Source organism: Pollicipes pollicipes, unplaced genomic scaffold (genome assembly GCF_011947565.3).
Source record: "Pollicipes pollicipes isolate AB1234 unplaced genomic scaffold, Ppol_2.1 Scaffold_4219;HRSCAF=4965_pilon_pilon_pilon, whole genome shotgun sequence".
Taxonomy (NCBI): Eukaryota; Metazoa; Arthropoda; class Thecostraca; order Pollicipedomorpha; family Pollicipedidae; genus Pollicipes; species Pollicipes pollicipes.
The window spans coordinates 24354995-24362176 of NW_023596448.1; the positions used below are offsets into that span (position 1 = coordinate 24354995).

At 49.1% G+C, this 7182-nt stretch overlaps 1 long non-coding RNA gene across 1 annotated transcript; it reads left to right on the forward strand.

The window, feature by feature from the left end:
* The first annotated feature begins 5368 nt into the window (after positions 1-5368).
* LOC119094888 (uncharacterized) lies at positions 5369-6460 on the forward strand. The gene is made up of 3 exons (XR_005093839.1): positions 5369-5444; positions 5769-5966; positions 6274-6460. It is a non-coding gene; the product is annotated as an uncharacterized LOC119094888 (long non-coding RNA).
* The last annotated feature ends 722 nt before the right edge of the window (positions 6461-7182 follow it).

Below are 7182 nucleotides of genomic sequence, written 5' to 3' on the forward strand. Positions count from 1 at the left end.
CCTTCTGCGGAAGGCGACTTGTCTGAATCATCTTGCAGTGGCTGACAGTCACCGTATTTTGCGTGAGCTGATTTACATTACACCTGTTCATATTCGCCAACTTGAAAACATAACACATGCTTGCATTGAGCGTATGTGCGTCATTCGAGATTTGTTTATATATGTTAGGTACATAGCTGGCAGTGACTCAAAACCACCGCTAAAGGCCCAAGTTCCACCTAAATTTTGTTCTGATGCAATCGGCTTATGTTTTTTTTGCTGGGACCTCTAGTGCCTTGTGTCATTGTGTAAGTTATAATTATCCTGTTCTAGAGCTAAGTCACCGTATGATTGTGTTTACAGTTGCGGCGTACAGATTTCTTCAGTGTGTTGGGCGTGAGCTAAAAGCCGTGCTCATCCCGCGATTTTCTCTCCACTGAAACTGCAAGTTTACAACGGGATTGTCTCTCCGCCGAAACTATGAGCTTGTATCTCGAGCGCCCTGCAGCCTACTCCATACCCTATCAAAAACTGCTCATATGGGCATGGGCCAAAATAAAAAATGCAGGTTTTATCTTATCTGGCGACTACTTGTCTCGCAAACCTTGCATCGCGGCTTGCGCATCATCCATCCTTTTCATTCGTCCCCCTCTCATTTCGTCCAAACCTTGTCATGCCCTTCTCGCCACAAGATCACTGTGGCAGCTTGGCGATATTTCGGTCGTTGAAGACTCATCACGATGAGTCAGCATGCTAAAACATGTACACCGGTGGATCCAGACTGAGCGCGTTCGCCCGATTCCCCCTCGCTCCCCTTCGCTCACTCCGTTTCCTCCTCCTGACCTCGGGAAAATCCGCCCAGCCTCGCCAGCGTCCGCTTATCGTGACATCTGCTTTTCCGCTTCGTAGAGCTACACTCTCCATCCCCTGATGGCCCCACGCTGCTTCCGAGGACGATGGCATCGGCAAGTCGTGACCTTGGGTCACGCGGGATCGTAGCGAGACAAACGCCCGCGAACCAAACCGTTACCTTGAATCTAGAATCATAATTATGTCCCACGTATTCGCCTTTGTTACGGATGGCAGCAAACATAAGCGACTTGTGCAGCAATTTTTGGGTAATCTAGACGGGGTATTAGTATAACGAACGTGATGTTAACATATGTACAAGCACACGACAGTTCTTGTGCAGATATTGACACACCGAGGGAGGATAGCCCGGAGAGCTATCTCAGCCGAGTTATGTAAGTATGGTCAAGTAGACCTAGAGTATGGTGCACAAAATATGCCGCACGCAGATAAACAAAATCTGAGAGAATATGATTTGTGCTGCACATCCTTCACCTCTTCGGTGACAGCGATCGCCTACGGGAGGGGGAGGAGGACCACCCATTGCCCCGTATCCTATCATCGCCGGCGCTGCTCCTGTGGCTCCTCGTCTATGGCCGTATGCGGGGGCATGGCGCAGAGGAAACATCCCCAGTTAAGGTGCATCCGACCAGCTGTGTGTAGACTGGATCACGGTTTCAGTTTTCCGCCAGGTAAACTTATCGCCTATATCATTTTTGGTCGAAGGATTAAGCATTTTACAGTGGTGATCGAAATGTGTCAAGGGAGCTGGTGTCAATTGGTGAAGACCACTTTGGCAAAAACGTCAGCTTTTTTCTTCCCGGCCGTGTTTTCCCCCGTGAAGAAGTTTTGGATCATAGAGCAATGCTTTTCTCCATGACACCAGATTGCTGGTGGATTTCGGTCGTCGTTTTAATGCCAAGTAAATATCATTGCTGACCGGGGACACGTATGAACGGCAGTGCAAGGCTTGCCATTAAGGGAGCTTGATACACTGGGTCAAATACCTGTGCACCGCACCTTTGACCGTCGTTATCTGAAGGTGATGCATCATAACTGGCCGCCGGATAACCACATCTTCCATTTTAAGCAATGTGAGGAATGATGCAGCTGTCTGTCAATCATGCTGTCAGCCAGTGGCATACAAAGTCTGGTTAATGCTGGCATTATAACGCGACCCCTCTCCCTTCCCTCCACACTGAACAGTCGTCACCGAGGCCGAGCGGGAACTAACACGGCGCGTGCTGTCATCAGAGGACATCGCCACTCCACTGCGGAGCCGACGACGCCCGCTGGGGTACTGACGTGTATGTGGGCGTGGTGAGGGGGGGGGGGCTGTAGCCGTGGCAGTCAATACAATGTCAACGCCACGGATTTCAGCCAGCGTAATGCAAAACGGCATCGACTAATTTTGATAAGCTAGAATGTGAGTCAACTGAAATTCTCACAGTGCTAGTTACCTGAAATTTTAATGTGAGGTACCTAAAACACGCTTACATCATTTCGTTGCTCCTGTTATCTGGGTTTTAGTGACCGGCTGTGCCTGGTGCGTGATTAAACTTACTCATGAATCATTATTGGCTTCCATTTTGTGCTTTGTATGCGTGGCCTGACTCGATGTCAACACGCCAGTGGAATCCCAGCATCCGGGGGAGCAGAGCGTCATCAGAGGACAAACCGGTTTGTGAGCAAACGGGACCCAGGGAGATAGAGAGAGAGAGAGAGGGAGAGAGAGATGGAGAGAGAGAGAGAGAGAGAGAGAGAGAGAGAGAGAGAGAGAGAGAGAGATAGCGCTAAAGATGAGCATTATCCGATGGATGGTCGCTACTCTTTTATCTTCGTACTCTCGCTCTTTTCTTTCAGCTCTCTCGCTCTACTCTCTCTCTCTCTCTCCTCTCGACTCTCTCTCTCTCTCTCTCTCTCTCTCTCTCGCTCTCTCTCCTCTCTCTCTCTCTCTCCTCTCTCTCTCCTCTCTTCTCTCTCTCTCTCTCTTCTCTCTGCGTCCTCTCTTCTTTTTCTCTCCTCTCTATCCTCTGCTCTTCCCCCCCCTGGCCTTGGGAGGGGAAAACGACATGGCACCAAGTGACTTGCGAAGGCACTGACAGTTGGCAGGCAAAATCGACTTTTGAGGTGCGAATAACTAAGGTGGTTTATATTCTACAGGCAATAGATGACTGCTGTTTCCATCGCGCAGAATAGGTGCATGATAAGTGTGTTTGAAAAACATCTTAAAAATGCTTTTGACTGTTAGTAGACAAGTTTATACCTCATTGAAGGGTGCTTCCTAAGAGTCGCTTTTACCGGAGATGTCTTCAAGCTCAGTCAGGCGGCTTGCGTAAGAAAGTGATGGTAAACGGTATGAAACAAAGTGGACTTGAGCGAGACTTTGCGAAAGTTTTAAAATTTGTAATGCCACGTACAAGGTGTTCATTGCCGTAGTCAGTATCTCCGGGTCAGCCAGTGCTACTCTTTTCTCATATGGTATGCCGCTTGAGTCGGCTTCATGAATCCTATATTCTATTGAATGATATCGGGACCAATTTCACAGCATTATTGTGATATCCTCCATGTTGTATTCCACATAACAGTTGTTAGAAGACATGTGCTTGGCCAATTATGAAGTTCGAATTCAACATAAACATAAACTAAGTCTTTATTGAGCTATGATATAATCACTTACCTTGTTCATGCTATTCAGAGACGAAGCTGAGGCACTCAAATAATCGACGAATTCAATCAAAACTGGAAAGTAGATGGCACAATGCGTGCATAATATGACAGCTAGCACGTGCACCAAATGGAACACAGTCATAAGTAAATTGTTGCCGTAAACCTAAATGAGCTACGCCTTTACGAGGCCCATAGAAAAGCTTTTCTCAATGTTGAACTAAAATTTCTAAAAAGGTCGCACAGATTTGAATAGCATCGATTATGGGGAATTAACGATATCTCATTCAGTTCTAACTGGGGTTATCCCAAGGTCCGATGTTATGTTAGAACGACACTTGTCGGTTCTAACTGGAGTTAACCCAAGGTCCGCTGTTATGTTAGAACAACTCCGTCGGTGGAGCTTGGCCGACGTGCTGCCAGATGGCGCCACTGGAACCACGACGCCCAGCCAAAGAGCAGATCAGAAACCTGTCATCTGTCCCCGCTGGTTCTGCTGCCATGCGACGGAGTCGAACCATGTACCGCCGACGATAGCAGTTTGCTTTGCTGTGAAGCCAGCCAACTCATTCGGAAAATTCTTCTTGGTTTTGATAAGGTATGAAATAAATTGAGCTTCAAAGGGATTGTTTCACGTTGTTGTAGGCTTCTGAACTGAAATGCCATCTGACGCAATGAAACAACGGGGTATTCAGGAGTATATGTACTAAAGAGAGAAATTGTATTTTCTGGAGGATTATTTTTACTTAGAAGTAAACCATTAGTTATAAGTTAGCTTATTTCATCATATCTGATGCTTGCTTTCATATATTTCAATGTAGACCATTCACTTTAACCTGCTTCTCAATGCGCCTGACTTAGAGAGCATCTCATCCCTCATGGAAAGGCTTACTTCGCGAGAGCGACCGTCTAGCACCGGGGTTGGGCCCGACACTCAGTTCTTCGGCTCTTGGAAAGCGTTCATCACGAGGAAACCCTGATTTGCCAAGACGGCCAATGGTATAGGCACTGTTAAGAAAAATTCGTGCATTAAGACATCACCACCGGAAATTTAACGAATGCTGTTAGTCATACGTGGGCTTAAACTATATTGGGCAGGACAATTACCTTTTGTACTCGTTTCAAACCGAGGTGGCTAAGGTTACTGGTGAAAATAAATAGACCTTGCTCTCAATGAATAGTTTCATGACGCTGGCACGCATACAAGAGAAAGTGAGTTACAATTACTGAAACAACGAAGTGGCTGCACCAAGTGATGCCAGTCGGGTAGTCATGGGGCATAGTTGTTTAAAAGTCAAGCAGTGTCTTGAAACACTGAGGCTGGATCTTAGCTGGTGAAAGGACGGCATTGATGTCATTAAGCAACAATTACCATATCCCTAGAGGTAGTCTAACCTTAAGTCCGTATGCTGTGCTGATAGCTACTTTCAAAAATATACTAGCATGGTGTATGGGAACTTGCGCACCTCCTGGTGCTGATTTCTTGGATTCCTTACCCAGTGATGAAGTCCGTAAGCTAAGCCAGCTTTGTTTCCTTCTAAACCCTCACTAAATCGACTGCATCATCCGCGATATGCATTCTCATTTCCGGCGCTGGAGAGTAGCTACGCGTGCCATTTCATGCAACGCTCGGAGATAAGTATACATGCATTGTATGCTGTGGTCATCTCGCAGCAAAATGTCTGCTTCAAGTACGCGAAAAGCTGCTCGTTTCCGCCAAACAGAACGTTGATGGGTTTGGTTGCAAAGAGCCATGCACATCTCTGGCAGAAGCCCTTGCGAGTCTTGACCACTCACGCTGGCGGAGTTGTTCCAATAATGGCCAGGGGCGCCGGGGTGAGGGTTTCCCGCGTGGCCAGCGGCGTCCGCTCCGTGGACCTGCATATAAAGCAAGAGCCCAGCACAGGGACTGCAGACCACGGCAAGATCTCCAGGTGAAAAGACAGAAAGTAAGTGGTCGCTTCACAATAGCAACGGGTTGCGCAGCAACCCGTTGTTTAAGCAGCGCACCCAGCATACCGCCATTCGAATCCGTTCGTAGTATTGATTTGGGTTATTGCCATACACTTCGACCTTTATGCAACGGGTCATCTAACGATGGCTAAACTTTCTTCTAGCACCGCCTGAAGTTGTCCTGTTCTGTCCTGGAGTTGACCTCGTTGGGCAGTCAAAGTGACCTTCTCCCCTCAATTGATGCATTTTATCTGAAATCCAGGCAACGAGTGCTGCTTGGTCGGGCTAGATTCGATCATAACTCATCGCGGTGCTTCCAGCTCCCTCCAACTATGAAGACCGTGGCCATCTTGCTCTGCGTGGTCGCTGGCGCCGCTGCGTTCCCGCAGGGCTATTTCCCAGGTCTGTTTGGTCAGAACAGCCAGGCGACCGGAAGTGCCGCCGGCAATGTGGTGTCTGGGGTCAGCGGCGGTCCCTTCCAGAACTCCCGGATCACACAAGTCAGCGCCACCGCCTCGGTAAGAGAACAAAAATCGTACAGGGCCTCGCCGCCTGGCAAGGACTTAACTATTACGTCAGATAGATCGAAAGTGTGGTCTGCGAATGTTGGTGACAACATTGCTTAATCCGTCAGACATTTGCACCATATTTACATTAAAAGCGAGCACGGAGACGGATTGGGTTGGATGGAAGCTAAGGAAGTTCGAAGCATAACGACACAATACTACGCGGGGCCCTTACATTTTCCTTTTAGTCTTGTACCCTTGGATACACCGGGCAGCTGACGATTTTGATGCATTAGCTAAGTCACTTTGGGCCTTCCAGGGTGCGGCAAGAGGCAATGCGATCAGTAGAAATGCTGCCAGCGCCTCTGACTTCGGCTCTTCGGGACTGTTCGGAAACAAGAGGTTCTCGAACACCAATGCCGTCTCCAACCAGCAGACGTTTGGCGGAGGCTTTGGTGGTTTCCAGCGGCCTTTTGGCAACGGATACCAGCAGTATCCCAGCCAGAGCTACGTCTATTGACAGTCCCCTGGTGCGGGGATTCGGTTGACGTGTACCTCATAAGTTCCGAACGCTTTGGCAGCCAAAGCGTGACCATTACACTTGCTGAGGTCAGCAAAACGTCTTCTTGTCGACTCCTTCCCGCAGGTTTGTATTACATCACATCGCTCAACGCGCAGTGCAAACAAATTTGCAGAAATTGATGACTTGTGACACGGTATGAGGGCTCCCTTTTGTGATGTCTCATATGAAGGTTACTGCCATTCTGAGTGTCAAACGTTTAAGATCGATTGCCCTGTTGGCACTCGACTGATGTATGCGGGGAGGAATAAAGCGACAAGTGAACATGAGCAATGCATCGTAGTTTCGCACTGCTCGGCGTTTAAGTACTTGCGACCGCAGAGCACGACGACCCAGCCAGCGGCCGCGCGTGGCTGCCGCAGCGGCCCTCACCGACAAGGGCAGCTTCACCAAAGGGTCGCGACCCCGCCTCAGGCGATCAGTCGGGTCAGCTGATACGCCGTCGCGCCTCGCGCCGAGCGACACGCACGCTGGCCCCTCCTCCCGGACGTCGGCGTGGGTGGCAGACCGACCCGCTCCCGCGCTCGCTGTCGTCGCTGGCTGTCCTGGCGCTGCTGCGCTCGCGACGGCAGGCACCACGTCACGTCTCGTAGCGACGATAACATAACACAAAAGCGTCGGTCTTTCTTGTGTTTTGCCTGCCAGGAA